General features: G+C 43.6%; 1 long non-coding RNA gene across 1 annotated transcript in view; it reads right to left on the bottom strand.

Annotated features, from left to right (window-relative positions):
* The window catches only part of LOC120323696, a 57,541-nt gene that overhangs the window by 13,278 nt on the left and 24,074 nt on the right, over nucleotides 1-20,189 (bottom strand). Inside the window, exon 3 of the long non-coding RNA XR_005564436.1 lies at nucleotides 1,477-1,649. This is a non-coding gene — a long non-coding RNA (uncharacterized LOC120323696). The remainder of the gene's footprint in view (nucleotides 1-1,476; nucleotides 1,650-20,189) is intronic.

Consider the following 20,189-nt stretch of genomic DNA (forward strand, 5'->3'; position numbering starts at 1 on the left):
GCACTTCCCCCTTGTCCCTACTTGACAACAGATTTGTCAGTCATTAAGAATGCTCTGCGTGCACAGAAATATCTCGGGTTATTTTTCCCATAATCAAAAGCAAACAAATCCCAGAGCAGCCCTGGCAGGCCCCTTCCGGCCGGGCCGCTGCCCCCAGAGACCCGCCCGGCTCGGCCGCTGCCTGCAGAGGGCAAACACGTGGGGCAGTTCGCTTGCATGGAAAATGAGACTCTGAAACAAACTGACCTCCCCCCCCCTAAAAACCCCGAGCTCCAGCCCCACTATTCTCCATGACACATATTCCAGGCTGGTCATTCAGAGCTCTGTGAGTGGCTTGGGCTGCACGAACCAGCAGAGCACAGAGGGCGTCCCCCACTCCCCTCGCTGGCAGCGCCAGGGGATGTTCCCTGGGCAGCGCTGGGAGCTCCCACCGCCCTGCAGCCCCTCCCGGGCACGGCAGGTCCAGCCCAGCCCCCTGTGCTCAAGGGCTTGCTCCTACATGGCCCTTCCCGATTATAGAGGATTGGCATTTAGAAGGAACTCCAAAGTTATTTACCTCATTATCCTCCTTTAAATCCCTCCCTAATGCCCTCCTCTGCTGTTATGGCTAAATGAGTTTTGCCAGTTAGAGCTGGGGACATGCCATGCCCACCACCTGTACCCATCTATCCCACTGAAATTTGGGCAGTAAGTTTCTGAGGGCAAAAAGCTGTTTTTAATTACAAGGAAGACAGTCTTGCAATTCTACAAGTTTATGAGTAAACACTAGCAAATCTTTCAGTATTGCCAAAATCTTCCTGGCCTAACATAGCAGCAGTTCTGCTATAAGAAGAATTCCTATGTGTAGCACTGGAAACTGCCCTTATTAAAAAGAAAAATATAAAAAAATATATTTTAGCCGTCCTTAGCAGTACCATTCCTGCCGTGGGTTTGTGTTGCTAAGTGTAAATGAAAGGGATTTCATAAGCAGTTTGTAATAATTTACCCAATTAGTCTTTTGCTTTCTCTGTCCATTTTACATAACACTGGTGAGAAAATTGCTAGCCACTATCTAGAATTGTTGAGGAAGGCTTCTGGAATGCTTTGCATTCCTGGGATGGGGACCTTAGCAGAGCCCACTGTCTGCACTCGGAGTCTTGGGTCTGCAAGGTCAGATGAGTCACTGCAGCGTCTCCTTTTCACGTCTGATCAACTGTGCAAAATCCTGGGGACAAATACTCCTGCACATTACTCTTATGTCCTGGGGATCTTCATTCAAGAGCATTCAGAGAAAGCAAGCATGAAACAAGGCTGCAAAGTGACATCATTTAAGAATTTCAGCAGTTACAAAAAACATCTGGGGGCCTAAACCAGCCTTTTGCTACCGACATACAGTACCCAGCACAATGGAGACCTAACGTATTATTGTGCCCTAGACTTAGTGGTTTAACAAACAATTTGATTCTAGCAGACCTTGTAATTCATTAGATATCTCACCTTATGCATTTACAGCAGCTTTGAACATCCCAAGATCTTTAATCCTCAGCGAGGCCTCTTCTCTTAAAATACATATCATCACACTGGATGTGCCACCATGAAAATGTAAAATAAATGCTCTGTGTCATCATGGTTTTCAGTGTGGGGTTGCATGATCTACACTCCAGAGAGCCCTGGAAAAAAAAGGAAAATTGCAGTAGCTCCGATCACTACAGAATATTCCAAAGGTGAAGCTCAAACACACAAAGGATCTCAGTTGAGAAAGGTTCTTTCACTGCTGTTCACTGCAAAGGAATAACTGAGCATGGCCAAACCCCTGCTGCATCAGCCTTTCTGCACATGGGATCCACAAGCCACTGCACCAGGATTTTATATTTATGTTTAAGCCAAAACCTAGTTCTTGTTGTTTGCTCATGAGAGGGCAGGGAATGGGCAGGGAAATGCACAGAGACTAAATCGTGGCTGAGAAAAGAGCAAGGAGAGAAGACAGTGCTGCGAGAGGTGAGGAAAACAACAGCCTGCCTTTCATTTGGAGACTAATTGCTTCTCTGGGCTGGGCTTCATGAAAAAACAACAGCTGAGCATGGCTCCTGAGGGGACTGTTGGCCTTGGCAAAGCCACTCAGCCCACGGGCACAGCCAGGTCTTAGGACAACTTAATCCTCTCCAAGCTTGGTTCATCAGCAAAGCTTGGCACATCAGGGCACCTGAGGATCACCAGAAGTCAGGGACCCACTGCCCTGTGTCCCCTGGGGAGTGGACACCCTCCACCTAACCCTCCTCATGTCCCACGTGGAGCACCCCGTGGCCTGCGAGTACCATGAGCATTGGAAGGATGAGGACCAGATATTACATATGCAGACTCTCTCTTTAATGCTCATATTCAAGCCTCTAAGCAAAAAGCAGCAGCAGCACCACCAGCCAACTGCAGCAATCACAGCCCAGTCACCAGGGTCACTTCTGTGGTGGGCTCCATGCCCACCTCTGCTCCACAGAGATAAGGGTGTCTGCAGCCAGTGACAAATAAAATGCCTTCATTCCTTGCTTTCCTAACGTCAACAAGATCATACTGAAGAAGAGGTGTGAAAACACAGAAGCCTTTCTTTCCATGAGAATGGCCCACTTCCCAACTTTTAAAATGCTTGTGCACAGCACACTGCAGAATGCCACACAGCCACCTAGTGCTGGGAAAAAATCACCTCCCCACATCTGTCACTGTCCTCTGCAGTCCCATAAGTGCATTTGAGACCAAGTGTGCAGCAAGGAGGAACAAAAGGCGAGTCTCTGCAGAAGTCATGAATGTGCATTTCCAGTTATGGGCAGCAGCAAGTGTGAGAACAAAACGGCTGGTGAACTGCCCAGGAAACGTGCTTTTATCCTGATAAAGACAAAGGAAGGCACCCCACAACAGATATGACTCTGGATTCTCCCATGGCTCTTGTCTGTGGCACTTCTCTGCTGCTGGGTTAAGTATATCTTACTTATTTTTAAGGGTATCCAAGCTGCCCACCCCACTGTTGGCCCTCTGTCTTACCAAACATGTTGCTCTCTTCTCTTCCTAACAGGGAACTACCAAGATTTGCTTCAGCCAAATCCATCTCATTCCCCAGCAATTCCTTGCCGTGACAGGACTGAGACTGCCTGTCCTCCATCTCATCGTGGCTGGAAAATGAAAGCATAGGATGCTCCTTCCGAGTCACTTGTTCCTACATTGCCCTCCTCCCATGGTGGCACAGGCAGAGGAGCAGAGCAGGGAACCAGTCTGCTTTAAAACTGTTCCAGAGAAGGAAAAAAGAAAGACAGAAAAAAAAAAAAGGGTTTGCATTCAGGCAGCTCCATTGCCTGGTTCCTGCTCCCTGCACGGGTGACCAGATGATTGTGCCAGCAGGACACTGGGGTAGCAGCAGTGCAAGGGGGTGGCCTGATGTCCTCAGCAAACTGCAGCCCGGGCCAGCACCTCTGCCCCACCACAGCCACAGACCACCAACAGGAGCCGGGAATTTGCCCTGCAATGCCTCCATCAGGGCAGAACCCTGATCAGAAACGGGTTAGTTACTTCATACCTTTCAGTATTCTCCATAGCTTTTAGACTAGTTCCTTGGAAGGCAGTAGAGCTAACCCCACACATGCCACTTGGATGGCAGTTTGGAATATCCAACTGGATTGGGTTTTTTTCCCCCTTAGAATCTGAAAACATTTTGCCGTGCAGCTGGCTAACCAGGTCTTAGAGGGATATGGTTTCTTGTTCTCTTGCTTATAAGGGAAACTTGAAACAAATTAAAATTATATTGGCCTCGTACTAAAGGTCAGCGTTGTGGGGAAAGATGACTTGTTCGGAATTCAGTCAGGAAGTTTAACACAAATAATCCAGCTTGAAGTTCTGTGAGAACAAGTCCCAGCCAACCAAAAAAAAAAAAAGAAAAAAAAAAAAAGAAAAAAAAAAAAGAAAAAAAAAGAGTGCTGATAGAACTAATTTAAGTACCAAATCTCTCCTTTCCAAGCATTTTTTCCACTGATAAAGCCAAAGGCTTTTAAAGAAGCCATGTGAAAAATTATTTAGCTAGGTGTGAAAGAGACATATATTGGTACCTTCCCAGATAAACTCAGGCTTTTATCAGGAGACTTGAGCAGGAACAAGCAGGGGAAGGAACGAAATGTATTGTTGTGAATTGCTGTGAAGATGGACTGCACAGCAGAGTATCACAAATACTTGTTGTAAAGCATTAGGCTGCCTCAAACTATTTAAACTATTTTAGCAAATTGTTCCTGCCATGAAAAAGGGAGAAGAGCTGATAAAACCCAACAGTTATTTGCAAATAACTAATTCTTTGTTAGTGAAGAAATGCCTTGCAGTTGTACAGATGCCTTCTGTATCTGTAAAGCAACCTTTGCCTCTCTGAGGCTACATCATGAACTACATTTGGAAGCATTCACGACTTACCCTGAAGTCTTTCTGGGCTGTCTCTATTCTATTCCCACCAGAAGCAGGTACTAGAATTTGTAAAAAATAGTTGGTGCTCTACGTCCACATCACTGCCAGCCTTGAAGGGATGCCTTCAAATAGAACTAGTGAGCATTTCTGTTTTAGAGCATACATATGTGTTTTATGGATGTAAATACTTATGTTCAGGTGTTTCTTAATAAAGCCCATAGGGACACAGTTGGTCAGGAGATCCCTTCCCAAACTGTGGCAAGGAGAACACGAGTAGTTGATTCCTCACAGATCTGTACCTATGTGGTAGGTCTGACTGAAGCCAGAGGGGCTATAAAAGCATCTGCATCCGAGGATCCAAATCCAGACTCCACCAGTCTGGTTTTGTGTTTCTGGCTGACTAAAAGCTGCTACCAAGAAATGAGCCTTTCCATGCCCCCCATCCTTTCAGAGCATTCAGCTCCATCAGTAAGGGCTGCTCACATCAAACTGGTTGTATCTGGGACTAGGGGAACTTTAAAACCAAAGGAGCTGCAATCTTCCTGTGACAGTCTCGTCACCCAGCGAGCCTGGAGTAGCCAGTGACAAAACTGTCCTGCAGATAGGAACAGGCAGGGACAGACCATGTCATTCTTAAAAGAATTCAGTGCATTTCCAGAGCTGCTGAGCTGCAATAATAATCAATTCACTTGCAAAATCCCGTAGTAAGCCTTAATTCAGTTTCTATGCCTGAATCTAACACGACAGTGGACAACCTGCCAAATATTAGTAATAAAAAAAGCCTTCGTGTTTGTAGACAAACACTTGGATAATTTTGCAGATCAGAGAGTTACTGTGGCCCACATTTCACCAGTAAACATGTGCTTTATGAATACCGGCACACTGTTTTTAGCACAATTCACACTCAAGCCTTTCCGAAGATGTTTCTGCTGTGTTACCTGCACAGCAGCTCCCTCCCGCCCGGTCCTGCAGGATCGTGACTCGCTGCTGCCCTCTTTATTCCACTGTGGGCTCCAGTGCAGGATAAACACAGCAGCGCCAGGAATCCTTCTCCACTCAGTGACTCAGTCTCCATTACTTGACTATTTGTCCTGTCTTCTCAGCAAGAATAACTTGGAGAAAGTTACGCTTCACTCAGGAAAAAAAAACATCCCCGTAGTCCAGGTTGGGGAAAATACAAAAGCACGACTGACTCACCCAGTGCTCCCTCCCAACAAGCAACAGGATGTTTTGCCACCCAAGCTGTTGTGCTGAGCCCATTAACATGTGGCTGTTTGCTTTCGGCTCTAATGAAGCATCAGCAAATGGATCACAAATCTACAGCCTCTCTCTTCCCGTCTGTATCTGGGAGGCAGGTGCAGCCTCAAGGAAGGTTCACAAAATGGATGAGGATGTGACAGATTTGTAAACTCCCAGGCAGCTATCTGGAGAAAGCTCCTTGCTGCCAAAAATGTGCACTTTGGAACATCACTGAATGTCTTCTGTGTTTTCTTTCATTCAAGAGAAAGGATCAGAAGGACATCAGAGAAATATTAAATGTTGCAGTGTTTAAATGAAAGTGCCGGCCCCAGTGCTCTTGCTCCAGCTGGTGAGCAGGGACAGACACCTGCAAGTGCTCTCCCACAGCAACCGTGCTGTTTTCTAAGGAATTTTTAACAGTTATTTCAATGGGACCCCCCCCCCAAATCTCAATTTCCCAGACAAGGTTACATAATAAAGTATAACCACAAGCAATCCAGCTCTGCCTTGAATGGGAGAAACATTTTTCAAATGGAGTTTGGAAGGTTAATTCTCCTGTACTATTGAATTTAATCCATGGTCAGCTTATTTTTTGGCAGTTGATTTCATTGGGATTTTTTTTCTGTTTGCCTCGTTTCTCAAACCAGCAAAAATTAAAAGATTCCTTAACGTGTCATTTTTAATGTTGAACATTAAAGACAAACGTTCCTTTTGGCCAAACCCACAAAAGTTCCTACAACTCTGCTCTTCACTTGTAAATAAGAGTCAGATAGTCTTTTAGTTATTCTGTTTGATGATTAAGTGTACAATGTAGACTTAATGTACAAGGACAATGTACAAAGTAAGAAACAGCAACACTAACCCAAAGAGTAAAATTCATCCCAAATCTTCATTTATGTATGTAATGCCAGCAAAGCCCTTTGGCATGACTGTAGCACAACAGCAACCCCGCTTTTATGCCCTGAAGAAAGAAAGGTTTTTCCAACAAACCTGTTAAACTTCAGCCAAATTAAACAATGAGGAGGCCTGTATGTTTTCTTGTTCTTTGCCTGTGTATAATATCTATGAAACAGAAAATTAGACTATCAGAGATGTCTTAAGTGGCATGTTAACACTGAAAGACAATGACAACAAACTTGATGCAGCAGAGTATTTTGGGTTTCCCTCAAAACCCTCTTTCTCCAAAACAGGATATCAGGTAGAGTCCCAAAGTATCAGCTGAACTTTAAGCCAATGAATCATGCCATAAGCAACCAGAACAACCACCATTGCTGAGCATCAAACCCTGGCAGTCATCTCCTGAGCAGCAGAGAGCTCAGAAGGGGATGGTGCTCAGAAACAGCAAGCTTGGAGTTTGCCACTCATAACTCATTACATCTCACAGTCCCACAGCAGAGCACGGTGATCCAAAACAAGCAGAGGCCTGAATGAATGCATTATTAAGGATTTAATAATTACATTTAATAATTTAATTTAATGAAGTATTTGTCCAACTCTCCCCATCCACCAGGTGCAGGTGGAGCTCCCAGTTGGAGCAGCAGGACAGCTCCGTGCAGCAGCACCTCCCTCCCGTCCTGCTCCAGCCAGGCCCCAGTGTGACAGCAGGGACACAGAGCAGCTGCCACACTTCACTTACTCTCCGGGGTCTGGGGGAGTCCCCCCTCAGTGACTCCCTGCTCAATGTCACATCTACCTTTCAAGCCACTCGGGGCTTTTAAAAGTCCCCGGAGCAGCAGCGGGGCATGAAAGGGGGAAACAGTAAACGTCCTACTCCCAGACGACTCTTGCAGTTTGTAGGGTATTTTTTTGCCATCTTAGAGGACTAAAATAGATCAGAAGGCATGTTTTCCCATCACTGCCCCTCCCCCACCGATTACTAACAAAGTCTTTCCATCGTTGTGAATGCTTCACAGCACTCATGATGGGTTTTAAATAAATAGATAAATAAAGCCTAAGGGACACCCCCCTCCACATTCATTTTTTGCCATAGCCACAGGCTCTGAAATGATACAAGGGCAGGAAAAGGAATTCAAATGTATACACAGAAGTCTATATGACTACAGCTTAAATACTTGAAAGCACAGCCCATGAGAACACTGACTGCAGGCTCAAGAAATGAGCTGCATGTACAAAGATTTCAGTTGCTGAGTCAGACTCCGGATGAGGTTTTAAGAGCTTCAAGGCTCTGTGCTCAGGTGCCTGCCTGCTTTATTTTCCAGCTATTGTGTCTGTTATTCTGTGCCATGCACACTGGAGCCAAGTCAAACAGCCTTCCTCTGGCACAGATCCCTTTGTGCAGGAGAGATGGGCCAAGGTAGCTGTGACAGACACCTGATTGCTCCTCTCCCAGCTCCTCTGCCTGCCCTCAGGAGGAGCCCAGCCCTGTGCCCATGCCAGGGGTGCCAAAACCTGCCAGCCAGATCAGCTGGAGCCACTGCTGCCTGCTCACCTGACTGTGCCTGAAGGTCCTTGCTGACAACTGCCATCATCACTCATTTCCAGGGGTCCCCCCCAGCCCCAGCCCTTCTCTTCCCTTCAGATCTTGGTGCACTGTCCCTCCTGGAGGTGACAGTGAGCCCACAGCTCGCCTCCCCAGCAAGGTCAGCAATGCTGAACCCTGTTTCCACCCAGAGGACCCTCTCTGTCCATGCACAAACCTTTGCTGACCTGAACTATGTGTTTACTGTTTTCTTCCTTTGCTTGTAGCACACCAATATGATCATAGTGCCAAAAGCAGCAAAGGCTTATATCACCTACTGTAACTTTTTGGAAATGGGATATTTCTGGTAATCCAGCAGAACACTCTGGTTATTTCCTGGGAAAAAGTCTCCCATATCTCCCACCTGGTTGTCTCTGAGGGTACAGGAACAGACTGCATGTGCACATCATGGCTTAGTGTGCAGGAATCAGTGGTGTGCCCCATGACAAGGTAACTCAATTCCCCAAGGCTGAGTGGGAAAGCCTGGAGACAAAATGGAACGGTACAATCAGTAATTTCCAAATACACACCCCCACCCCCTACTGGGTTTTATTTATTTCTGCCTGCTCGACCTTCTGAAGGCACTCTACACCATGTAGATGTTTTTATGAAGTTAAAAAAAATCATTGTTAAAGAGAAGAGTTTAGGAAAGGTCCCAGGGATGTCCTCTTCATGGATCAAAGCATCACTGGTGAGTATTTGACAGTGGGTAAATAATTTCTGAGCAGAAGCCCAACTGCTAATTTTATATGAAGTTTCTTGCAGGAACTAGGCCTCCTGATTTCCCACTGGGAAAAGAAAGACTTTTTGCTGCCTGGAATCCAGGCAGCAATAAAGCTGTTGATCTGTAGACTTACCCAGGTAATATTAAACACATACCCATCAAAACAAAGCCAAACATGGGTTACAGGGCTCTGGCCAGCAGAGAACTGACTCAGGGACAGCAGCATTTGTACCCAGCATTCATCACAAGGAGTTAAGTGGACAAACAACAGCTTACAACCATGGTCACAGAGTTCCACTGGGAAGGAGGATGTATGGGCTGTATTTACACTCAGGACCAAGAAAGTACTGCAGCTCCACAAGTAAACCTATCAAGCTGATATTCTGAAAGAAATTAAATAGATGAAACAGTTTCATTCCAAAGAACTGCTATTAAGTTTTCTATGAGGAGCAGTAAGAACTCTTTCTCTCAGGAAAAAACCTCCCATAATGTCACAGGACATTTTGCCCAGGCCTGCACATGTACTGAAAAGAATTCTCTGCAATCTTATTATGGCTACATGCAAGCCAACAGCAAACCTCAGAGCTGAAGAGTCAACAAAATGACAAAAAAAAAAGATGAAAACTGCCCTTTGAAACTTGAGCCTCTCTCCAATTCTGTGCAGAACAAATTTCCAAAGTTGGGATTTCCAAAATGAGTAGGGCTCAAAGTGCAAAGAGACATTTGTTTCCAAGTCTTTTTGTGGATCCCACAGATGCCTGGTGTGCTGACATAGTTTAAAGTTTTGAAGGGAGGCAGAGTGCAGGTTCCTGAACCCACACTCATTCACCCAGCACTGCTGAGGAGTGGGTACAGGGACAGTATTGAACACATCTGCTCCTGCCTTCTCTCACTGTCTTTCTTTGAGCAATTTGCTTAATCCCCAGTAACCCATCCACAGAGCTGAAACAGGGGTTTCTCTCCCCTCTTTCCATCTCCCAGGGGTATCACAAGAAATAATTTGTCCATGTGTGTGCTGATGGACTCTCTGGTGATAGACACTAGGGAAAGATTTAGAAAGAGATGTTCGAGGAGAGGGAGAAAAAAACCCTCTGGATGTGTAAACATATAATATTTAGTACTTATATTTAGTACTTGTATAAATCCAACTTTGTCTAACATAGGACTTCTACTTAATAAACATAACTGTAGTGGGGTTTCTGAATGAACTGAACTACTACACAAGGTCTATGTGGGTTTTCCTTGCAGAATTCCAGGGAAGGACTGTACTTCCCATGACAGTATCCCCAGCAATGCTTGTGAAATAATCAAGAGGATGTTTTGCACGGGACATTTATTCCCTCCCTAAGAACAATGATGAGGGTAAAAGAGAGCCAGTCAAGTGGACACAAGGACTATTGCAGCAAGCAAACTCTGAGTGAAGTTTAACCAAGGTCAAGATCTTCTTCCCCACTAGCAGAGACCCTCACAAACCACATATGAGCATCACACAGCTGATACTTAAGGAGGAAGGATTTCTGGTACAAATCAATAAAGTTGTAATACTATCAGCAAATGTTAGAAGTGAGACTCACAGGAAGTTTCTGTGTGTGACAAAGCCTTGGTGTGGGTTTCCCCAGGACTGCTGGCCCTGGACACCAGCATATCCCTGCTGCTCCATCCCTGAATGGTACCCTTCAGAGAGTGGTGTCTTGCTGAAGGCAAATGACACCACAATAACCTGCAAGATGGCTCTTCAACACCAGCAAAAAAATAGAGTTGCCCCACTTAAAACCATAATCACGACTTAAAACTGGCTGGGTAACACGTGCATTTACTTTACTTCCAAGGGATGGACAATTTAAGAGCATTACAAGTCATTCATCTCAGGGAACCCCCCCAAAAAAGAGCAAATTATAAAAGAGTGTCTGGGGAAGGCATTTCTGAGCTTATCTGGGACAGGTTTTAGCTATGATTAGTCACTGGTACACTGTTTTTATCATCCCACACTGCTTTTTACCTCAGTCAAGAACAGTTGACAGAGCCTGACAAGGCATAGTTGAGACAAATCCCAACATTTTCTGCAGTACAAAATTTGGTGCTATTATTTCACATCTATTTTCTTTACTGTTTTCTTGCATTAATTCTTCTCCTTGCATATCTTCAGATTCACTCTTTCAGGAACCAGACTGGTCAGTAATCCTAATCTCAGTCATTTCCCAAAAAGGCCAGCAAAGCAGAACAAAATCTCTTCCTTGACATTTCCAGTGGGGAAGACTCCAAGGAACACAAGGCTTGTGGGAGAGAAACACGCTTATACAGAGGGGGATGACCAAGGTGATTCCAGTCAGAGCTCCCAAAAAGCAGCTGAGCACCGTTAAGTCCCCCCCAAACCACAGCCAGGGAAGAGCCAGCTCCAGCTCCAGAGCTCATGAGCAGCTTGACTCAATCAGATCAAGGGACAGATCAAGGACAATGAGACTCTTCTGTGGCAACCACAAATATCTGCCTCTTGCTCTGCTTTTTTCTTTTCCCCTGATCCCACATAGCATTAGGAACAGAAGTCCTACAAGACATGGATGCTTTGGCACAATTCCTCTCAACGAACAGGAATGGCCACCAAACCCACGGCAGAGATGATGCTGGGCACTGCACTGGGATGGGGCATCCCCAGAATCCAGACTTCTCTTGCCAGACTCCAGGGACCTGCAGTGACAATCTCTGCTTTGTCTCAGACACACTAGGTACTTGTTTGCTTATGTCCCAAGTGCAAGCAATCTTTCTCCTCCCAGTGTTTTCTTCTCCAACTCCTGGTCCCAGAGATGTTCCTGTAAGTGATACATTTCCATAACATTTTGTTCAGCCCAAAATAGTCTGACAATCTCTAATCTTAGCATTTATCTCCTCTCCCTGCTCCCTGTGGTCACATCACTTTGAATTTTGCTGTGTGAAAAGTCATTATCTTGGATACAAAAGCTCATAGCAGAATATTTATAATACTTAGGAGACTGGCAAATTTCTATGTTGCTGACCATGGAGAATCACTGGATAAAATCCACATGCACAAGCAAAACTGGGGCAAAAATCTTAGTTTTAAAGTTAGAAAGGGCCTTTTACCGTGGATCTTAAAATTAACCTTTGGATCGGTGCATTCCTTGGGAGTGCTGTCTTTGCACAAGGGACAGTGCCCAACACAGCCCCACCATGTGTTTAGTACAATTAACTTTTATTCAGGAAAAAAAAAGGATATTGTGCTTTAAAAGAGCTGATGAACACACTCTCTCCATACTTTCAAAATATAATATGATATATTAAAGGTATATTCTTAAGATTAGATTATTATCTTGTATCAAAACTAAATTTCAGAATTTACGTTTACATGGCCATTTCTCAGGTATTGATATGACTGAGATGAAATGCTGAGACCACCAAAACACAAATATTAGTAAAGAAATAATATGACATTTGGCAAACAGAGAAACATAACAAAGTCACATTTACTGAGGGAGTGTTTGAATACAGTTTTTCCACACAGCAGAACCTGAAGTCACCTTGCATTCCAAATGCAGCTGTTCTATTAAGTAGGATAGGAAATAGACTTTCTAAACTAAAATCCTGTTAAACACGTAGGGAAAGTTTTGGCAAGACAGATTGTTTTCCATCATCACATGGAATTTTGAAAGCTGTTTCCTAGCAGAACATTTCATTGCAAATATTTTGGACTCTTTCATGTGACTTGAAAGTCAACTGAGATCCATGCTTGCATCTCTTATGGTTACAAGATAAGCAGCAGATTTCTGAAGATAGAAATAGAGTTCCTTCCCAAGGCCAAACCTGGTTTTTAGAAGGAAAAGCACTAAAATAGTTCACAGGAGTAAATGACATAGAGATCATATAGTTGCAGTTGCATGGTGGTTTAATTTAATGTCCAAGATCTCGTTTAAATCAAAACTCAACTTCTAGAACATTAAAAAAGCCGATTCTCTATGTTTGGGTCTCTGGTAGAAGTGCAATATCCCCTACGGACCTCTGGTTAGGACTTTGCTATCCCTGGATACCTCAGCAGGGCAGCACATTCCCTTCCTTGGACACACACTGGTGCTTCCCAACCAGAAGAGGACACAAGGTGTGTCTGCTGTCACACACCCCCGTGCTTCCTGCCTGGCCTTGCACTGTTTGCAGCAATCACTCTGCCCCTTCAAAGCTCATCAGCTCTGCCCCCACAAGGATGGGATTCATGTCCAAGGTAAGAGCCATGGACTGCTTTGACAATGAGAAATCAACAGCAGGAGCAGCTCATTGTAAGGAAGGGCTCCGTCAACCCCATCAGGAAAAAACAAAACAAAAAACCAAAGAAAGAAACAAACCCAAAACTTGAACCCATTGTGTTTGTATGACCTTGGGGTTGGGGGGAGAAAAACAAGCTGCTCTTCCAGATGATGCTTTGTCTGATCCTGGGGGATCCCATCACTGGGGAGGGAGATGCCACGTTATCCCAGGAAATCACTTGGGCCAGTTTTCAGACAAGACCAAGTAACTGGGTCTTTCTTCAACAAAAAACTTTCTTCATCCAGAAAATGAAATAGGGAAAGGCTTCAGAGTTCTCTCTGAAGATCAGACCAAGAAGTGCGTCACAGCCCAAACCATTTTTTGGAAAAACACACAAGTTTTTTCCAATTTGCATAGAGGTTATGAGGGCCACGTGCTGCCAAATGGAGGGAGCAGAGGAGCCCTGTTCCTGGGCTACATGACTCAGGCTGCCGAGAACAGCACACCAAACCCACACACTTCTGGCTGTGAAACCCATCTGCTCAGAAGGGAAGAGATGTTTCTGTGACACCACATTCTGCTGGCATGCTGCCCAAGGAATTCACAACAACAACAAGGGGAGTGGGACATTTCTCTGTGGTTTATAAAACAAGAAAGGGGAAAAAAAACCACCCCAAAGAAATCTCTGGCTAAAATTATTTAATCAAAAAAGAAAATCACACAAAAATCTCTGAATCCATGAGCAGGTTTATGTGTAACAAGACAGTAAACAAGAGCTGCAGCACTCAAAGTAGATCACGCTGACTGAGGAAAGCCAGCTTTAGTTCAGTGTGCTGATAGAAATGAAGCATTTCTAGCCATACAGAAGCATTATTGACAATGCAGCTAACATTCACCTCTTTTTCCAAGAGACTAGTTCATCTAAAAAGTGTATGATGTCTGATATTCACCTTTATAACCACTGAGAACAACGAACTATTCTGAATTCGGAGAGTACTTGGCATCAAAGTCACTTGAAGGATCTGGGAGGGAAACTACAGAGCCCTCCCCATCTCCTCCTGCTCTTCCTCCTCCATGTGCACTTTTCCACACACCAGAGCTAATAATCCCCAGAAAGCAGATTTTAAAGGAAGTGCTCAAACACCAGGGATCATGACACCAGTGTGGCCATGGAGGACCTGGCAGGAATTCAGGTCAAGCTGATCTTTTTGCTGGTATTTTTGCTCATGCAAAATTACAGCTCAGAGAGTAGAATTGCAGTCACAAATCTGGGAACTTCTTGGGAAGACAATGATGGCACCATTCCCATTTGGTACTAGATGTGACTTCAGTATCCAGAACTGAAAATGTGTCCAAGGAAACAAACAAAATGCTCCCTCCAAACCCACCACAAACATACAGATGTGAGTCACTACATCCTAATGCACTGAAAAAAACCCCAAACATCAACCATAACCATCCAAACACAACAAAACTCAACACAACAACCCAAAAAAGAGAAAGTACATTGGTTATTTACCAATTAATTACCCACAGTGGAACATGATATAAAAATATTCATCTCAACCTACTAGGTAACATTCCTCATGTCTGCATGACTGTAACAAAAAGCTGTTTGTAGATATCAAAGATTTACCAGGAAAGCAACATAATTCCTAGGCATCTTATTGGATTGGGGATGTGAGGGAGCTTGGAGAGCAAGAAGAAAAAGACAAAGGAGATCATATTACTTTGAGCTACACTTGGATAGTAACAGAGTATTTCAAACTTTTCTTATTAAAGAACAGGAGACCTCCATGCACCTTGCAGTGTTTATGGACAGCTGGGCTCAAATATATTTCCTTATGCAAACAGGCACTTGAATATGCAAATCAGCACTTACACAAACAGATCTCCATGTGTACAAATATTTTCCCAGGAAAGCTGCTCCTTTCTTCAAGCAAATCTGCTCCCATTCAAACCTATGGCAGAATTTCATTTGACTTGAGGAAGCAAGAATAGAAACCCAACCTCCACAAAAACATTCTCAAGTTTATTTAGGGTTTGTGTTTAGGTTTGGTTTGGTTTGTTTTTGTTGTTTTCTTTAAACAGACCTACATAGGGAATGGACCATCAACTTGAAAATCATTCAGCAGTTGGAATAGGTTTATGGGAAGTTATTTCTACAAACCTTTCTCAACACAAGGTCAGTGCAGCTTTCACAAGGGCTTATTTCCTGTAGCCTGCACTTGGACTTACATTGCTGGTGCCCCTAAAGGCCCCAGAAGGTTTGTCTACAGATTTAGAAAACTTAGAGCACTTTGCGTTTGGGATTCATTCACGTTTTCATTCCAGAGAACTGACTGTTATGTTTTTACCATAAAAAACACCATGTCCTGCCATACCAAGTTTGACAGAAGTCTGGTGTGTCAACATACTGAAGCCCAAGAAGATAAAACTGTTTAATCACACCTTTGCTTAAGCTCTGCATACTGACACCAGTTTGTTTCTCCCTTTCTTTTCTTATAATTCCTCTTTACTTTTCCAATCAACCAACCAACGCGGTTTTATTGGTGACTAAAAAGCATCCAGGAAAAGTGATCCATAAAACACAACAATGCAGTGGGTTTCCCATGGCTACACAAGCTATTAAATGTTAGTTCAAGTCTGTAGGCAGTGAAATCATAGCAGCACTATCACTGCCTTTGGGAGCAATAGTTCTGGGTGGTCTGTAACTCCACAGCTCCCGGCCCCGAGATAGGATGACGGTGTGTCGAGAAGAGCCTGTCTAGGAGTGGAACTGGGCTGAGGCTTTTTGACCTCATAGATAAATAGGTTTTGTTGAAAGCTGCTCTATTATTTTTCAGATTAGCTTGGACTTGCATTTGGTTCATTCTCTGCCATGGGGGTGGGAGGGAGCGAGGCCTTGAGATATCCAATACATGTTTATCCAGCTGTGGTAGCTCGATTCCTAAAGTGTAACTGTCAACATCTCCGCTCCCTCATGCAAATCCAAATTTGTAAACAATCCCAATAATTCCTCCTCCCTGTTGTTGGGTTTAGTTTTGCATTCCTGACTGAGCAGCCCCAGTACTCGAAGCAAGGAGAGCAATGCTCATCAACCCAGTGCTGCCTGCGGTGGAAAAAAAATGTACCAAACCCACGGGCTCCCAGAACAGACTGTTCAATGCTAATTTAAGTCTTGAAAAACAGTGCCAGTCTGACATCAGTGTGGTATTTTTTCCTATTTTCTAAATAATCAAGAGCAACTGTGTTGCCTTTTTTTTTTTTTACCATTTGATTCAGCTTCAACTCCCTTGTGTAAATAAGCCATAGAACATTTATCAATTTTTTTAAACTATGTAAACAGAATTGCACTTTGCAGGCATTTTCCTATCACCATAACTCATAAAATCAAAGTTCTTTATCTAATTTATACAGAGTTCGTTTTTTCCAGCTATACTGTGCTGGAGCAGAGGGTCAATAACCCTACTTATCCTCTCCTATCTCTGTATCATGAGCAAGCTGAATGTTACCATTTTTTTCCTTTCCATTAAAAAAAACCCCAATCCTGGAGGACATGATACAGCATCACTGAAAACATTTTATTCCAGCCACAGTAAAGAGCTCTTTTTAGCATTTATTTAGTTTCAGCAAAGACCTGATATTGCAAGTATTTATGCATGGGCTTAATGGAGAAGAGCTTTAAAGAAATTAATGAGCCTAATGATCTGCCAAGACTAGTCTTGCACATAAACATTTGTAGCACAAGGGATTAATAGCCTCAAAATTATAGAGACAGTTCTCTTTAAATATAACATTTTAAAGATCTTGTTAAGATGTTAACACAAATACTTCTTTCAGCAGCAAAATAAAGTATTATTTCTCATAGATTTTTATGTCCCAAGATTGAAGTCCTCGGAGGATTCTCTAATGAATACAGTTTTTTCCCTCAGAAAAAGTTAAAGTTCCTTTCTGCCCAGCTATTTTCACATCACTTTAAGAATAACCAAATTTGGTTAGAAGTTGGCCCAAAATTTAGAAGTTATAAGGGGACTGATAAAGCAATGGCAAAAAACCCTATTTCTGGCATGATTTCTTTAGGAAAAGGCTTATTAATGCCATGCAAGTTTAAAAAAAAACAAAACAGCAAAACACCTGTGCTGGACCTTATCAAACCCACAACTGTAAAGGAGGTGTCTAGTCTGTACAAATGGAATTGGCAGGTGGAAACCTGAAATACAGATCTCTACCCTCATTTTTTTCCACCTTTTTTCCTCCTCATCTCGTGATGATGAGGAAGTTTTATTAATTTCACTCTCTCTCCTCTGCCATCATCATATCCTAGAGGTTTTCACATTTTTTTCTGGAGTAAACATACATTGTGGTTGGTCCAGCTGCCAAGCAGGACCCTTTGCTATCTCTAGAGCCCTCGAGGTCCTACCCCCTCAGGTGGCTGCCCATACTTCATCCCATCACAGACACAGTGAGGCCACAGGTTGTTCTCTACTCTGGCATTCCCCAGATTTGCCCTCTGACTAAAACTGCACAATCCTAACAGCAAATACCATATTCACAAAGATGCCAGAATTGGCACAGATCACTCCTGGGGGTCACATTTCATCGTTCCCTGGCAAACCTACTGTGCACCAGGCACTGAAAATGGTCCACATTCTCTAGGTGTGTGAAGCTGAGAAATCAGAAACAGTAGAAGCGGGATATTGCCTCCTCCTCCTGGACTCACGGGCTGTCCTTCAGCATTCAGTGATGTTGGGGGTGGAACTTGCTGTGAAAAGGAATCACCTCAACCTCCAGGTAACATTCCCCAGGTCTGTGTGGCTCCAGCAAGGGCAGCAGGCGGGGCTGGGGCTGCCCCTGGGACCTGACCCCCTTTCCATCTGTGGAATGTGAAGCCCCTGGAGCAGTTGCTGAGGGACTCCCAGAGGAGGAAGGGGTGGCATTACAGAGGTTACAACTTCTCCAGTTCCAAGTCTTCCAGAAAACAATGTGAAGCTGATCTGTTTACTCAGACATGCAAATCTGGACCATCTATTCTTCCAAGTAGTATTTTAACCTCTCATTCTTGTCCCTGGATGTCTTTATTGTTGATACAGATACAGAAAGAAATTTAAATGATTTCTTCTGGTGAAGTTTTCAAATGACTATGAACTGTTGCAACTTCATGCTCTGCTATCAGGCCCAATTTCCTGGCAGTATTTGTCACTATTAATCTGGAAAAACTCACTCATGGCACACCACTGAAGTCATCTTTATGAGATCTCATCAGTGGTGCTCACAGCACTGGCTGTGGCTGTACTTTGTAAATGCAGAGTGACACAAACAGCTTTAAAAGAAGCATTTAAAAAGGGCAGAGACAAAGCACACCATCCTTTTTAGACCCACTTTGCAAGCATCAGGTCCCATCTTTACAGTTTGTCCCTCACATCTCCTGAGCAGCAATATCTTCAAGGAATTCCATGGAGGCAGCGAGTCGTGACCTCCCCTTCCTGATGCCTGTCAGCCCCCATAGTTGGGGTTTTCTGAGGAGCCTTCTGGAAAACGAGAGATCTCTGTCAGATTAGCAGACCTCTGACAAAATTATTTCTATGCCATCCCCACCAATTGATGCCAATCCTGTGGTGTTCCCACAGGGAAGTGAGGGAAGGCAGTGTGTTGGTGCGTGTGAGACTGTGGGTGGCTGCTCCAGACCGGATCATGTTGGAAAAACACTTCCTGGAAATGGCCTGCTCCTCATACACCTTCCTACCCTTGGGCAGGGTTGATATTGCCCAAATCCCAAGAGAAAGGAAGGGCTCAGCCTCTCGTGTTCCCACTCCCAGCAGAGTTAACAAGATGAGCAGGGAACAGCAGCAATCTCGTGAAGCTTCATGAGCATGAAGGAGTGTCCTGGTCTGCATCCCACTAGTGACTATTTCAAACCAAGAAAAATAACACAGCCCAGTGACACCTGGACACCAGCCAGTCCTCATTTTCTATCCCAAAAGGCCAAATATTCATATGTGAAAACCAAGTCCAAAATAAAGGTTATAGATCTTTCGGGAAACTCATCCCAACTTCCAAAAATAATTCTTAGAATCACTGAATGGCTTGGAAGGGACCTTTAAAGGTCACCAAATCCAGCCCCCTGCACTGAGCAGGGACATCTTCAGTGAGATCAGGGGGCTCAGAGCTCCATCCAGCCTGACCTTCAGTGTTTCCAGGGATGTTTCCACCACCTCTCTGGGCAACCTGTGCTGGTGTTTCACCACCTTCATTGTGAAAAATTTCTTCCTTGTATCTAGTCTGGAGTGACCTTATTTTAGTTTAAAACAATTACTCCTTGTCCAATCATCACAGATGCTCTAAAAAGTCCATTACTATCTTTCTTATAAGCCCTGTTTATGTATTGTAAGGTCACATAAGGTCTCCCTGGAGCCTTCTCTAAGCCTTCATACAAGGCAGGAATTTCTTTTAAAAACATCTTTATTGTACTTACTAATGCAGCTACATAAAACTTGGGTTTCTGTTTTGTAAGTAAATAAATTTCATGGTTGTTTTCAGTAGGAAACAAAAATTATTTTCAAGGCTCCTACAAATGTTCTGGATGAAAATTTGGGATTTCACTGTTGCATCACTTTTTTCTTCTTGTAACACAAAGTGTCAGCGGAACAGCACAACATGTATTACATTACAGTAGTCTAAATAATTATTTCTTTTAGGTTCCAAGGTTAGGCATATAATTAATTTATGAAAAACTCCCAAGGTTTTAGAAGTTTAATAATTTTTATGAAAAATAAAATGTAAACATTAAATCTGGTTCAGATACACTTGGGACTAATTTTTATTTGTTTATATTTGTACTAGTTTTTATTTAAAATAGCTGTGAAGTCTATTGCACTGGAACAGAATCTAATATGACATATTCCTATGCATTCTTCCTAAGAAGTGGGGTAACAGAGTGTTCAACAGTAGCAAAAGCCCTTTAAAAGTGAGGTATTTCAAACAACCATCAGTGTTTCGAAAGTTATATTCTTCTGAAGTAAAAGATGATTTGTTCACCTGGAAAGTTTTTCTAATGCTCATTTGTGTGTGTGAGGGGAAATTCTATTTAGA

Source organism: Pipra filicauda, unplaced genomic scaffold (assembly GCF_003945595.2).
Source record: "Pipra filicauda isolate LSUMZ 115617 unplaced genomic scaffold, ASM394559v2 scaffold31_size4109673_pilon, whole genome shotgun sequence".
Lineage (NCBI taxonomy): Eukaryota > Metazoa > Chordata > Aves > Passeriformes > Pipridae > Pipra > Pipra filicauda.